At 40.0% G+C, this 15,659-nt stretch overlaps 1 protein-coding gene across 4 annotated transcripts in view; it reads left to right on the forward strand.

Moving 5' to 3' along the window:
* Positions 1–3,733: 3,733 nt before the first annotated feature.
* The window catches only part of LOC108280702 (receptor-type tyrosine-protein phosphatase S), a 154,905-nt gene continuing 142,979 nt past the window's right edge, over positions 3,734–15,659 (forward strand). For 3 of the 4 annotated variants that reach the window (XM_053688643.1, XM_053688645.1, XM_053688646.1), the window contains exon 1: positions 3,735–4,057. The gene's annotated coding sequence lies outside the window, so the exon portion shown is untranslated. Of the gene's footprint in view, positions 4,058–15,659 lie in introns of all 4 variants that reach the window. The other variant, XM_053688644.1, reaches the window with a different exon arrangement.

A 15,659-nucleotide genomic window follows, 5' to 3' on the forward strand; every position in this document is an offset into this window, starting at 1 on the left:
GTAATGCGGGTGCTGCAAGACTACATTTCTATCAGTTGATGAAAACAAGGTGCATGATAGCTGTAGAAAGAAATGAGAACTTATAAAGGACTAAGCTTGCAGTATATTAGTTCTCAATCAGAAACTCAAGAATGTTTATGGTAGTTGTTTAGGCAAATATCTAATATCGCACGAATTTTCAATTTATCTTTAAAGCATTTCGACACTCGACCAAGACATATTAGGTTTTTATATGTACCAGACTATTACATAATAAGTAAGCATCATGCAAATGCGTCATACGTGATTAACTTGTTAATTTAAAGTAATATGTTTATCTCAAAAAGTCTTGCCTATTACTTACTACTGCCTATAAAATGAATAGCACTTTTAACCACAGAGAATTGATAGTTTAAGACCAAATATGTTTGATTTTAGGCATATAATGGTCATTAATGGCAAAGCAAAGTACATTGTGGGCAACGGTTTCTCAACTGTAATATATATCTCAATCATGCTGGAGATATAGGTCCTCCAAGGCTGAGTTATAGGTGTGTGTTCTAGTCATCATTCAATGGCAGTATGTGATAAGAAAGCGATCACTCATTTGCTGTCACTCATTTGCAGTGAGCCCACTGGGATGATATCATGCAGTTCACATTATTCTACATTAGGTGCATTAACTCATTTATTCCAACTGTGAAATTTAAATTATAAGTTGATTTTTTTATATGGCTGTTGTAACTGGGGGCAGCTCAAGGCACAGGGCTTAGTGTTGCCACAACATAGCTCCAGGGTTCAGTCTTGAGCTCTGTGTGTACTTCCACCCAAAATCATATCAGTACGTGGAATGGAGAATCTAAAGTTTGCTTGCTATCACAAGGTGAATAAGTGTGTGTGTGTATGTGTGTGTGTGTGTGTGTGGTAGATGCCCTGCAATGGATCTCATTTATGGTGCATCCCTGTCTTGTGGCCAGTGTTCCCAAGATAGACCCTGGATCCACTTCGGCCCTGACCCAAATAAAGTGGTTACCGAAGGTAACTGGTCATATGACCAAAGTCATTTGCTTAATGTACGCGCTTGATAAATAAGAGCTCTACATAAAAGGAAGCAAAGTTACCATATTTTGTCAATCTTTCAAGGGTTTGTTATTAATATTTCAGTATGTTTGTACTGCCACATTTATATTACTCTTAATTAAGCTCTTTCATTTTTCTTACTTCAAATGTAAGAAAATTATGCAAGATGAATTCTTTTTAATAGCTTCACTATACTAGTACATAAACAAAATATAAATCAGTGGTTCTAAGTGATCAACTGGTACAACTATGAATCTAGACACAGAACAATGGGTAGAAAACTGTACCTGCCTAATATTGTGTCGGTCCCCCTAGTGCCACCAAACCAGCTCTGAACCGTCAAGGCATGGATTCCACAAGACCTCTGAAGGTGTGCCGTTATCTGGGACCAATATGTTAGCAGTAGATCCTTTAAGTCTAGTAAGTTGAGAAGACTGTGTCCATTGTATGTGCTTTAGATGGTGGACAGGGGTCAGCATGGGCACTCTGACTGGTCTGCGGCTATGCAGCCCCATACCAGTGCACTGCAATTCACTGTCTATTCTGACATCTTTCTATCATAGCATTAACGTTTGTGTTACCGTTGTAAAAAGGCGACATATGCCATATCACACCCAGCCTATCCAAAATCTTATTCTGCATGACTTCATAGAAAAACCACAAGTAGCAGCATTCACGCTCACCCCAAGACACCCCAAAAAGAAGGAGCACAGAAGACACTGGAAAGCAGGACAAGACAAGAGAAGAATCTGCAGCAGTGAAGAGATCCTTGGACTTCACCTGCACAGCATTCAAATGTGGAAACCTCAACGAGGCCTCAGAAGCCTCAGAGAATAGAGTACATGAGTGTACTGCTGAGTTTTGAAAACTAACATGAAAACTTCACATATGTCAGAGTCAGCATGATCAGATTATGGTTTTGCAAATGCATCACATTTTAATCAGAAAAATCCACCTGGGCGTTATATAGAAAACCGGATATGTGAAAGCTCACACCGTTTTTCCTGCTCCAGCACACCAACTTCAAGAACAGACTGTTCACATGCTGCCTAATATATCCCACCCCTTGACAGGTGCCATTGTAACGAGATCATCAATGTTATTCACGTCTCCTCTCAGTGGTTTTAATGTTATGACTGATCTGTGTATGTATGTATGTATGTATGTATGTATGTATAGGTGCATATCAAAAAATTTTAATATCGTGGAAAAGTAAATGTTTTTCTCATAATTTAATTCAAAAAGTTGAACTTTCATATATTCTAGATTGATTACACATAAAATTAAATATTTCAAGCATTTTTAAAATTTTAATCTTGATGATTACTGCTAACAGCTCAAGGAAATCAAAAATCCAGCATCTCAAAATAGAATAAAGAATTTATAATTCAGAAATGTCAAGCTTCTGCAAAGTATACTAATTTATGCACTGAGTACTTTGATCGAGTTTAATCCTTTTGCACGAATTACTGCATCAGTGCGGCGTGGCATGGAGGCGATCAGCCTGTGGCACTGCTGAGGTGTTCTGGAAGTCCAGGTTGCTTTCAGCTCGTCTGTATTGTTTGGTCTGGTGTCTGTCATAGATTCTCTATAGAGTTCAGGTCAGGCGAGTTGGCTGGCCAATCAAGCACAGTAACACCATGGTCAGCAAACCAGTTACTAGTAGTTTTGGCACTGTGGACAGGTAAAGCTCGTCAGCGGATGGAAGCATGAAGTGCTCTAATATTCTCCTGGTAGACGCTGCATTGACTCTCGACTTGAGAAAACACAGTGGACCAACACCAGCAGATGACATGGCACCCAAAATCATCACTGACTGTGGAAACTTCACGCTGGACTTCAAACAGCTTGGATTCTGTTCCTCTCCACTCTTCCTCCAGACTCTGGGACCTTGATTTCCAAATGAAATGCAAAATTTACTTTCATCTTCCCCGTGATTGTAGTTGTGTGTACTGACCCAGACTGAAAGATTAAAGGCTCAGGAAACCTTTGCAGGTGTTTTGAGTTAATTAGCTGATTAGAGCTCTTCTCAGGTCGACATTTCTGTATTAAAAATTCTTTACTCTAATATTTTGAGAAACTGGATTTTTGATTTCCATGAGCTGTACACCGTATCAAGATTAAAACAAAAAAGGGCTTGAAATATTTCACTTCATATGTAATGAACAGTATGCATCTTTTACATGAAACATGAATACAGTATACTTTTTAAATAATTAGACCTTAAGGACCTACCTTGACCTACCTTGAATTAGCTTTTAGAGGATGGTCCAATACATGCACATTTCCAGGTAAAAGATACACAATAAAGTGTACCACCCCAGTGATTTTTCTGAGAGTGTAGTTAGCATTTTTAATTCAGTATATTTTCACTGACCTTTCCACAGCTTTTTTTTGGAAAAGGTACAGTTTGTTCCCCAGGGCTTTCTATGGAGTAAAATCCACATACACCCATAGCTGGGAAACATTTGGGATGAAAATGGGTTCACACAAGGAAAAACACTACACTAGATAGTTTAACAAAGGTTTTCCGTTCAGTCTTAGTCTATGTCTAACTCCCTGAGCCTTGTTTTCGGGTTGGAGAAAAACCGAATGTGAACACGTTAACTGTTCCTCAGTCTGCCCAAGCTTCTCCTGAGGATGCTGAGCGCCTTCCGTCACGTGACTGTAGAGACAGGGGGCGGAGCTTGGAGGTAAGGGAGGGTATCAAGGAGGAGAGACAGCTTTTTACCTTGGAGTATCGATGACATCAGCCACCTCCTATTCAACTCTCGAGCGTGCAGCTGACGAACGCCTGTGCAGGAAAATGGGGGCGCGGAGATAACGGTGTCGAAGAGAGGTTTAACCTGCAACTCCAGAAGCTTTGAGTCACTGTCTCAGTCTCTGTCTCGGGCTCCGGATACGCGGAATTACGATCCAGAGCCGCTCACGCTGAGGGACATGAAGCGCGAGCGCACATGAATTGGTCCCAACGCTGCAAACGGAGCGACAACAAAAGGTAGACGGCCTTTCGTGAAATTTAAAAATAATAACAACAATAAATGCATGCAATATTTAGCTTATTTTGACACCAGGTTGTGGTTGTGTGTTTTGCATTTTTATTTGTATTTTTTACTTCATGCACCCCACCCTAATTTCAAGCATTTATTAAATGTGTTCACATTGACACTATGCACTTTACACAAAGACTAGGTTTATTGGAAGCAAGCATCATGCGCGAGCCTTATGCTTTCCACGATTTAATGCATTTGGTGATGGAGAAGCTTTGTTTCAGGATTTTGAATGTGCACCAGTGTGCTTTATAGATTGGTTTGTGCTCTACGGGATGCTCGCGCTGTTGTCAGTCGCATCCGGTGCTTCTGCCACCCAGCAGCTGAAGCCGCGCGCGCGCTCATTGTTCGCGTTATAATCCACCGGGGAGCTTCACTCATGAACGCGGGGCCTTTTGTTCCAATTTCACTTCATTTCAGACTCCATTAACTTCTGCCCTCGCTGGCTTTTCGTGCATACAATTTGGGTTTACAAGCGCTCGGGATAAACCACCATGCAGTGGTCTGTTTTAAAGCTATATGAGAATATTCTTGAGATCATGTGTGTAATAGCTAGTAATCAGTAACCTAATGTAATCTCAGTACTATTTATTCGGACATTATAGCTCACACCCCAGGGGTTCAAGAGGCATATTATCATTCAAATCTGTTGGGGGGAATCTCACTTGTTTATGATATTTTTTTTTTTCTTGGAGAGAAATATTTCAGATGAATTTGCAATATTGGTTGTGATTATTCTTTTGTTTGCTTGTTTGTGATGAACATTATTCATTGGGTTTTTACGTTTTTATCTATAGATGTAAATAAAGGTGGTGATCTTTACATTTCAGAATCGGATTTTATCATTTGGATGGGATTTGGATCTCTGCAGCATGATACCGAACCGCATGGGATCCCGGTTGTGCCAGAGATGTTACCTCTGAAATGAAATATCGGATCATAGAGCAAATAATAATGAATGGTTTGACTCGATACAAATACAACGAAATAATAAATAGTAAGCTTATTAATTTAGAATAAACCTGCCATTGTGATATGCATCAGTAGCAGACACTACTAATATACGCTACTTATACAGAGATGTTGTTTGCTTCATTACAATAATATGCTCCATGTCAAGCCTGTATATCTAAAAGCAATATCAAATTGCTTTACTGATTACAAATGACACAAAAGTCACATTTTCATTTTAAAACCCGTCATTTCCAGTCTCTACAGTTCTACAAATCTCTACAGGCTAAATCAGAATGATTTAAAAGGTCGCTTCAGGTTGTCTATTTTTCAACAACTTGACTACTCCTAAAACTATATGCAACTAGTATTTTCTGCATGAATGTCATTTTATTGTGGTTCTATTTTTTTTTTTTTTTAAACATTCATGATTGTAGCCTAGATCTTTGGAGAAAGTGGCAATTTAAGCTCAGACACCTTTCCGGAGCTTTTTCTTGTGTGCTGGTCAGACACAGTGCTAATGACAATCGTTCTCACGTTGTCTCTTGAGAAATTCACATTATCCTTCGCCTGCGTGGACACTTTCCTGCTTCCTCTGTCCTTTTTTTTCCTCTGCTCACCTTTTTGAGGATTACTCATTCAAAGTGGTGTGGTGTGAGGCCGGATGGATGAAAATCTGCAGAAAGTGGGCCTTAAGGCTTTTTATAACGTTTTCAGTGGACTATTTGTGGTATGTGAGTGGGTGAGCATCCTGTTAGAATCTCCCAACAAGCGTCTATCAAGCGTAGCAACTGTTTTCGCATCACCATAATGAGATGATGAGGTTACGTGCACTGAATTTATGACTCTTGGATACTAATGTTTAAGAGCAGGAATTAAACCATCTCGGAGTAAAGGAAGAGGTTAATCACGATTCACTATGTATGTTTCTATCCAAATGTCCACATTCACTATGTATGTTTCTATCGTTCTGGTTTCATCAGCTGTTGTTTGGTTTTAGATTAAAGACGTGGTGGCATGGCGGATCGTAACATCGGGGTGGCATTGTAGCATCGTTTCCACTATAGCCAAGTGTGAAGCATTTAACAGTATTTGGTAAATTTTGGCAGTGGCAAGTTCTTACCGATTCTGTTGACATTTTTATATGTGCAAAAAAATAAAAAGCTGACTGCCTATTCGTAATGACTTAATAGTGAAATTATAGCATGGATATTATTGACCAAAAAGACAGTTGTTGTTAAAAATGGATGACCTTGTGGGCAGTTACCCTCTTAGCTTTCATTTATGGTTACTAGTGCAGAAGTCGTCAAGCCATCTCATGGTCATAAATTGTAGCACCGTAGATGCCTAGTGCCATCTCTCCGTCGAGAGGACAAAAGGGCTGAAATGGCATAACAGAATGTTTTAATAAGCAGACGTACCACCTGAATTGAGAAGCCATAGCCTAAAGACCTTTTGATTGACTGCTCTGCTGAAATGAATTAAATGAGACATGGCTTGAGTTGGGAGCTTAGTTGAAAAAACGGTTGTTGAATTGCAGCTTTTCTTTTGGATTTTGGATCTATGTGAATTTGGGAATTGCTCTTTTTCTCTCTTTCTCTCTCTCTCTCGCTCTCTCACTTGCTCATTATTGCAATCAGTCAGGTTTAATTACCTGCTTCCTGCAGTTCCTCCTTAACTCTTCGTTACCACTGTAACACCGTAGAGTGAATAATCAATGAGTTGAAACGCATTTGTCTGAAGCCTTCTAACTTATTCAGCATGGCAGCATTAAAATTCAAAGTTCATTTATATTTCGAGCTTCTAATTAACAAATGCCAGGGAAAAAAAACCCCACTCGCTAATTATTGTAAATTCAATATTAAAGTTTTCCTTAAATATGCATTAGACACCCCTGGTTTCGTAATCCATTTTCAGAATCTGATCCAAGCGTTATAAATGTGGTGACTGTGCTGATGTGTGAGGAATAATTTATTCCTTGGTCTTTGATCTTCTGTTGGTGGGCGCTGTGAAGCGCATTTCTGATCGGCTAGGAGGGAAGAAAAGGCGAGAAAAGTCGAGATCTTTGCTGCAGTGGCCCCAACATCTCTTAAGAACACAAGGGCAATATTTACATACCGTAGGCTGGCACAGAGGTACTTTCAAATCTTAAAATAGGATCGAGCACTGGAAGTGCTAATGCTTTCTGCATTTATACATATTAAAGAAAAAGAAAAGAAAAGAAAAAGATGATGATATCAAATTAGACACATAAAGTATGTACTGAATAACGTACTTTGCTCTGATTGCAACCCTGGTACCCAAAAAGAATATTGCTCTGGGCACCAAACACTCTTTAATTTCATGTTGTCTCACTCTTGCATACTTTAATTATATCCAGATATAACACTGGAATGTTTGCCTGGCCCGTAGCCCCACTCGCAGAACGATTACTTTAAGTCACCCATATAGCTAGCATTATCAGTGAAGATTATAAACCTAATTTTGACGATTATGACCTAATAATCCTCTCAGAAATCCTGTGGAGGTTAGCTCAAGTACATGTATGGCTAGCTTTAATAAAATGCTGAAAATGAATGGATTTTAACCTGCTCTTAGAAATCCTGTCAGGCTATGCCATGTAGCAGGTTGTCCAGCTTTAGTTAAAAGTATAAATGTTTATAAATATGACCTAATCCTCTTAGAAATTTGTGGTTTGTGCAGAAAAGTTATCTTATATAGATGCTTGGTTAGCTTTAGTAAAAATGTATATTTTTACTAAAAATGTAGCAAAAAAACATTTATGGATTTGTCTCTAAATTGCTGTTAGAAATTCTGTTAGGTTAGCTTATGTAGCTGCAGTAGTTAGCTATTTTTAGTCAGAATTATAAATATATATATATTTTTTATAAATATGACCTAATAATTCTCTCAGAAATCCTGTAAGGTTTGCTCATGTTGTCTATTTGCTACAGTGAAAATGATTAACCTTTATGGATATGACTTAAACACCCCCTCATATGTAGTCAGGTTGGCTTATGTAGCTAGTTGGCAAGCTTTAGTATGATCATCTTTGATGATCATCTTTGGATATGACTTTAACTTCTACTCAGAAAGCCTGTCAGATTAGTTTATTTAGCTTTGACTATCTATAAACATCTATAAATATGAACTCAGAAGTCTCATCAGCTTAGCTCATGCTACCTAGCTTGCTAACAAAATCTGCTGATGTGAGTTCACTGTATAGTGCACTATTTAGACTGGTGGACTCTATACGGCTCACTATAAAATATTATTATCTGTAATGTGGCATAAATCCTGTTTGCAAATGATCCACAATGCATTAAATATATAAATATAAATAAAAGATGTTGTTGAATGATGACTAAACCAAACAAGTACTTGTTAGTATTGTATTTAATACAGAAAATCACTTTGAACTTTTCTGTATTTTTATGGTTTCTGATTGCTGGATAATTTGTTTGGGTTCTTTATGTGGCTGTAGGTCACAATTATGTGTTTCCAGAGCACTCACTAGTAAGAGTGTATGTTACTGCTGCCCTTATACACCTATACAGTGCACTATTCATAAGTAGTGAATGACTTAAGGAGCGATTTAAAAAAAAATGTACATGTAAATAGAAAGATTGACTTCCATATATGGACGCAAAGACACACCTACACCCATGTGGCCCTAATGGCACAACTACTCAGAGCTGCTCTCACTTCCATATATGGTCTCAAGTACACATCATCTCTGTGTCTTTATTTTTAGATATAAAGAACGTAAATCTGGAAGCGGAGTGATGTCAGGTGTCTTGTGGTTCACTTTCTAAATATGAAGCTAAACTAATAACACAAGAACACAATACAGTAACAAATACACCAAGTCATTTAACTGGTGACACTGTGCAATGTTATAAAATATATCCTACACCCAAAAAAAGACTAAAGCTAATTGCATCTAATAGCGAATAGGCTCATACATTAACCAATGTGAGCGCTAATGGAGACCATTACCATAACATTAACTGGCCCTTAGGCCTCCTAGCTTTATTCACTATTAGCAACATTAGCATTTTTAGACATCTTAGATCTTTTAAACAGGTTGGTCATCTTGTTATGTCCATTGTTTACACATGTACTTACATTTAATTATTTGACAGTAACATATGAACCAGACTGCAATCCTAGCACACAGAGTTGTTAAAGGAGCTGACTGTGCTACAAGACAAAATGTCCACTAATTAAAACAGTAACCAGAAGTGTGAGATAGTTGTAATAAGAACAGGGAGAGCACCAGGATTGGTGAAAGTACTAGTACGCTCTATTGCTATGAACACAAGCCACGAAGCAGTCAGTAAAACAAATGATGCAGTTTACCAAGTTGTATACGACTAACTTGTGACAAACGCCAGATAGCCTAATAAACAAAACCGCGAGCAACACACATCATCAATCACAACAACAGGTAACAGCACAGCAAAAGAAAACGCACCCATAGAGACGTATACTATATGATTTGTAGCTGCTACAATGTTATAAGTGCTGAGAAAAAACAGCATACGCTTATGAATAATGCAGTCAGCTTTCTCCCTGAAAGGAAATGGAAATAGATTATGTTTTAGACGAGCAGATAGCTTCTTGTATGTCTTGCTATTAATATAGCGTTGCTGTTCTCATACTGATTTCAAACATCAGACTAAATTTGGCTGTGCATTCATTTGTGACTGAGAATAAAAATGTGGTTTATACCTTTGTGAGTATAATTGAGTTGTCCTGTAAATCAGGCATAGTACTATTTATTTTAAGGCTCACACTGCCAGAACACCCCAGTGTAAGAACAAGCCATCAAATCTCAACAAATTTCAAAATGGCACCTTGAAATGTCACTTGACTATCGCAGCCTTGCCACTTCACCACCATGACCCACATGCAGAGAATCTGATTGGTTGGTTGAAGCGTCTGCATCTGGAGGAATTTGATTGACAGCACCGAGAGATGATGTGAGAGATAAGATGGTGTTGTTTCTAATTTTCCAAAAAGTTAAACACAGCTAAGTTATCAAGTACTTACATCAGTTCGAGGATGACAAAATCACAGAGAGCCATGAATAGGAAAAGCAAGGGTTTATTGCTGTTCACCACACGAAATCTGCACAGAGGGACGTCTCAGAGTGATCTCAAAGTCCCCTGAAATGGGGCTCCCTTTTTGTACAGTTGAAACACCCCTGGTTTACCCAAAATACCATTACATGTGATGTCTGGGTGATGTCCTGTCTGGGTTTTCTTTTTTTTGCCTCAGACATCTCGAGACCTGTTGCGTTTGCACTTTTAAGTGCTTTGTTTTTTAAGACCAACTTCTGCTTTTTATGGCATGTCTGAGCTGTTTTTGAGTGAGGACATTTATCACCTGTGTGCTTTTTCTCCTTTATCACTATTTTTCTCGACTGGGCTTACTACCCTCCGTCTTGTATTTGTTGGGACGTCAAGATTTTCTGATTACCACTTTTCCTTGCTTTTCACAATTTGTACCTTACGCACCCAGGGGTGGGCGAAAAAACCTCTCTGAGGAAAAATTCCCAACCTGCCATCACCTTTGTGCTCGACAGCACCCCTTTTCCTTTTCCTGTGCCTGGTTGCATTTACAATTCTTTACACATTGCATGTATCATCATAAACAGTTCATAACAACTCAATTAAACAGTTTATGTTTCAACAAGTCAAAGTTCATTCCAGTGTCCTTCAGTATGCTGGTTATCTTCAACCCAGGCACTTTGCGTACCGTATAGGGCCACCCTTGGGGAGAGGTTAGGCTAGCACTTACACCCAGGGCATGGCTCATCACTTCTTCTTCACTTTCTTGAACACACATGCACATTCAAGCAAACACTAAACATAACCCACATGACATGGTAATCATACCTGAATCAACACCTGGCTTCACTAACTCACTAGCGATTGATACATGTTGATTGGACATAAAGATCTGTTATCTGGGCTGCACTCTACTCACATACCAGTATACAAATCAAAAACAATAACACACTTCCAATAAATCAAAAACAATAAATAAAATAACCAAACCAATAAAACAATTCAAATACTGTTTCCTAACACTGTGCATCAGTTCCCCTTATCCCGGAGGTGGCTCTGGTTATTGCTTCGTACTCGTGATCACTGGCATCCTCCTCCCCCCTATGAGGCGGTGACGCCTCACCACAATAAGGACCAGGATGATAATGAGACCACTGAGGGCCACACCAAGACATTCTAATGTTTTTCCCGGACATTATTCCCAATACACGTTTCACAGTTACTGAGAGCGTGGTCCACCGCACTGGCCAGATATGGCGACCACTACTCTTTTACAGATCTTTCATATTGTTTCTGTTCTGTTAGTATGATCTAAACCATGGGCTTCATTTATTAACAGCAGGAGAAAGCTCGCTGGGGTCACACACAACCCATCTATACTACCCACCCCACAGCCCTGTTCCTGTTTTTTCTTTTGCCCCACCTTTATATATCTACAAAGGCTGCTAAGGCCTCAGAAGTCCAGACAAGGGAAGCATTTGGTTGTGATTGATCAGCTGCTTTTTTCATGTCTCTTAACGGTTGAATCCTTACACACCCAAGGCCTACAAAATCCTGCCATACTCAAAAAGGCCATCATTTGTTTTACCATCTGCTTTTGTGGCGCTCTACTTATAGCTTCCACATGTTTTGGTGTACTTGTATGGCTTCCAATATGCGACCCAAATATTCCTGCCTGCACGACTGCAATTTCCCTTTGTTTACCTTGTCCCCAATTTTGGCAAGCATCGTCAAGATTTTAAACGAATCCTGATGAGACTATGGATGGACTATAGATCAGATTAGTATTACAACACGGTACTTTGATATTCCAGGGCTGGGAGATCTAGAACCTGAGTAAATATTGACTGGTTCTCACAGCATACCTGTGGGAGTCCAGTGTATGTATATTGTTCCCCTTTATACGTAAACGCAAGCAGATACTGAGAATCTGTGTCGAGGGGTACACTGAAAAAAGCAGAGGACAGGTCTGTTACCATGTACCATTTAGTCCCTTCCGGTATGTTAGACAGAAGGGTGTATGGGTCGGGCCCTACAGGTGTTTCCATCATGACTACTTGATTCACAGCCCTTAAATCGTGTACCCAACCTCCATTTATCCAAATGTGGTTTTCTTACGGGGAAAATGGGTGTGTTGCCCTGGCTTTTGGTGGGGACTAGTACTCCAGCCTCCATCAGACCATATATCGTTGGCTGTATTCCTTCTCTAGCCTGGACTGATAGTGGGTACTGTCTCTGACATGGCAGCCTCACATGTTCCTTAACTTTTATTTTTGTAAAGCTTGCTGACATAACCATCCCTGACTTAACCAATGGGTACTGTCTCTAGAGGTTCCTCACCTTCCTGTCTCTCTTTTGTCTCTACCATTGCCATCTGATAACCTTTACCACCTAGCTCTAAATATATGCTAACACTAGTTGCCACAGTGAGGTCGACTGCTACCATGGAGATGCGTATGAATTGCCCATCTGTGAATCTATGCATGTATGGATTTTCAGTCGGTTTCCATTCCCTAACCTCCCTTGCCTGTCTTACCATTGGCCCTAGGTCTTTCAGTTCAAAGTTTTCTACAACCATGAGAGTGACATGGGGAGCCCTGATTTCTCCCTGACACCAGTTTGTGATTCTGCCTGGGAGTTTTATCATGGCGGCTGCTCCTTGTGGGCCGCTCACTATGTCCATTATATTAATGTCCAACATCTGTCCCTGCTCAATTTCTTCCCACATCTGGGCAAATTCCTGGTCTTCTCCCCCTACGTCATACTTCAAGGCACAGTGCAGAGTAGAGGGGTGTCTGTCTCATGGCAGTCTGGCTGTATGCATTTTAGCCATGGTCTCCATTTCACATATTTTTTCCATAAGTCGATCATAAAGGGTGCTTTTAACTTATCGCCGATCGTCACTGTGATTGTTGGTTCTTGTTTCATGTGCAGTGTGGTGACGTACTGCATCAGCTCAGCCTCTGGCTTTTCTTGGCCTCTTCAGCTTTGGTTGGGGTTGGGTCTCCTGTATGGGCCGTATATAGGGACTCCTGGGGGCACAGGGGACTGCATTGTGGGTGTATTCTGTGATTTTCATGCATTGAATCCGGTCTCTTGGTCTTAGTATTTGACCTCTTCTCTCTGCTGTCTCCACCCAGTCCAGTTCCTCCTCAGGTGATTTGGATCGCCACATCCTCAGCATCCTTCAGCTGCAAAGTTTCACCATTGTGGAAATTCTCCTCGGCAATGTCGTCGTCTCCATTTTTGTCTTCCTCCTGTCTTCCTTCCACAGGTCTTTGGAAGCCTTTGATTGTTCCTTTAACTTCCACTTCAGCAGGTATCCATTCCTCTTCCCCTTTCTCTCATGCCCACATCATGTATATTCTTGCTGTCGGGGTGTGCGTTCTAGGTTTTGCTTGTGGAAAATACTGTGGGTTATATGGGCGTGGTGGCCCCGGCTCCCATAGTTTCTCACATGGTGGCGCAGTTCCCTTTATCTCATTTTCTTTTCCTTTCTCTTGCCCTACTTTAACTTTGTCATTATTCACTTCCTTTGCCTTTTCTTCTTATTCTTTCTCCAGATCCTCCTTCTCTTCCCTCTCCTTCAAACCATTCCAGTACTTCTTTCTTTATTTCCTTATATATTATTTTCTTTTTTTCCCCCCATAGCTTTGTCCATGCCTTCTTCCCTCTTTTTTTGCTCATCCCACACTACACGTCTTTCCTTAATTTCATACTTAGTTGCTCATCAAATGTCCCTACGACGGGCCATTTCAACACTCCTCTCGTTTTTTTGTATTTGTTTTTTCTCTCCCCCATTTTTGCAATAATGTTTAATGTCTTTTCTATTTTCTTTGTGCTTTTCAATAATAATCTCTATTGGATTTACTTCCGCTTTTCCAGCCGCCATCTTACCTTTGTACAAATATGTTTATGCGTGTGTTTTTTGTCATCTTCTCCCAGGCCATATGTCATATCAGTTTAGGTTTATTACTTATACAGTAAGTCTACTTAAAACTTATACTTATTACTTATTACCTATGCAGTTATTTCGTTAACCGTTATTCCTGATACAATTATATTATTATCATTTGTTTATTAATACAGTTATTTTTATTGTCAGTTATTCCTTATGCAATTATTCTATCACTTGTTATTCATATGGTTATCCTATTATCAGTTTACAATTCAGTTCAGTTCAACTCTGCTCCTTCTTCGTGAATGGTTTAATTTCCTCTTTTTTACACACACACAGCCATGTCTATTTATAAAGTCACACACACACACACACACACACACACACACACACACACACACACACACACACACACGCCTATACTTTTTGCGTGCGCGCACACACTATCACTCACAGTACACATGTATATACATATACATACATACACACACACACACACATATATATATATATATATATATATATATATATATATATATATATATATATATATATATAAATACATATATACAGTATCTCACAAAAGTGAGTACACCCCTCACATTTTTGTAAATATTTGATTATATCTTTTCATGCGACAACACTGAAGAAATGACACTTTGCTACAATGTAAAGTAGTGAGTGTACAGCTTGTGTAACAGTGTAAATTTGCTGTCCTCTCAAAATAACTCAACACACAGCCATTAATGTCTAAACTGCTGGCAACAAAAGTGAGTAAACCCCCAAGTGAAAATGTCCAAATTGGGCCCAAAGTGTCAATATTTTGTGTCGCCATTATTTTCCATTATTTGCCTTAACCCTCTTGGGCATTGAGTTCACCAGAGCTTCACAGGTTGCCACTGGAGTCCTCTTCCACTCCTCCATGACGACATCAAGGAGCTGGTGGATGTTAGAGACCTTGTGCTCCTCCACCTTTCATTTGAGGCTGCCCCACAGATGCTCAATAGGGTTTAGGTCTTTAGACATGCTCGGCCAGTCCATCACTTTCACCCTCGGCTTCTTTAGCAAGGCAGTGGTCATCTTGGAGGTGTGTTTGGGGTCGTTATTATGCTGGAATACTGCATACTGATCATGCTCTGCTTCAGTATGTCACAGTACATGTTGGCATTCATGGTTCCCTCAATGAACTGTAGCTCCCCAGTGCCTGCAGCACTCATACATCCCCAGACCATGACACTCCCACCACCATGCTTGACAGTAGGCAAGACACACTTGTCTTTGTACTCCTCACCTCGTTGACGCCACACACGCTTGACATTATCTGAACCAAATAAGTTTAACTTGGTCTCATCAGACCACAGGACATCGTTCCAGTAATCCACGTCCTTAGTCTGCTTGTCTTCAGCAAACTGTTTGCGGGCTTTCTTGCGCCCCATCTTTAGAAGAGGCTTCCTTCTGGGATGACAGTCATGCAGACCATTTTGATGCAGTGTGCGGCGTATGTCCTGAGCACTGACAGGCTGACCCTCCACCCCTTCAACCTCTGCAGCAATGCTGGCAGCACTCATACGTCCATTTCCCAAAGACAACCTCTGGATATGACACTGAGCACGTACACTCTACCTC

Source organism: Ictalurus punctatus, chromosome 20 (assembly GCF_001660625.3).
Source record: "Ictalurus punctatus breed USDA103 chromosome 20, Coco_2.0, whole genome shotgun sequence".
In the NCBI taxonomy this organism is placed as follows: domain Eukaryota; kingdom Metazoa; phylum Chordata; class Actinopteri; order Siluriformes; family Ictaluridae; genus Ictalurus; species Ictalurus punctatus.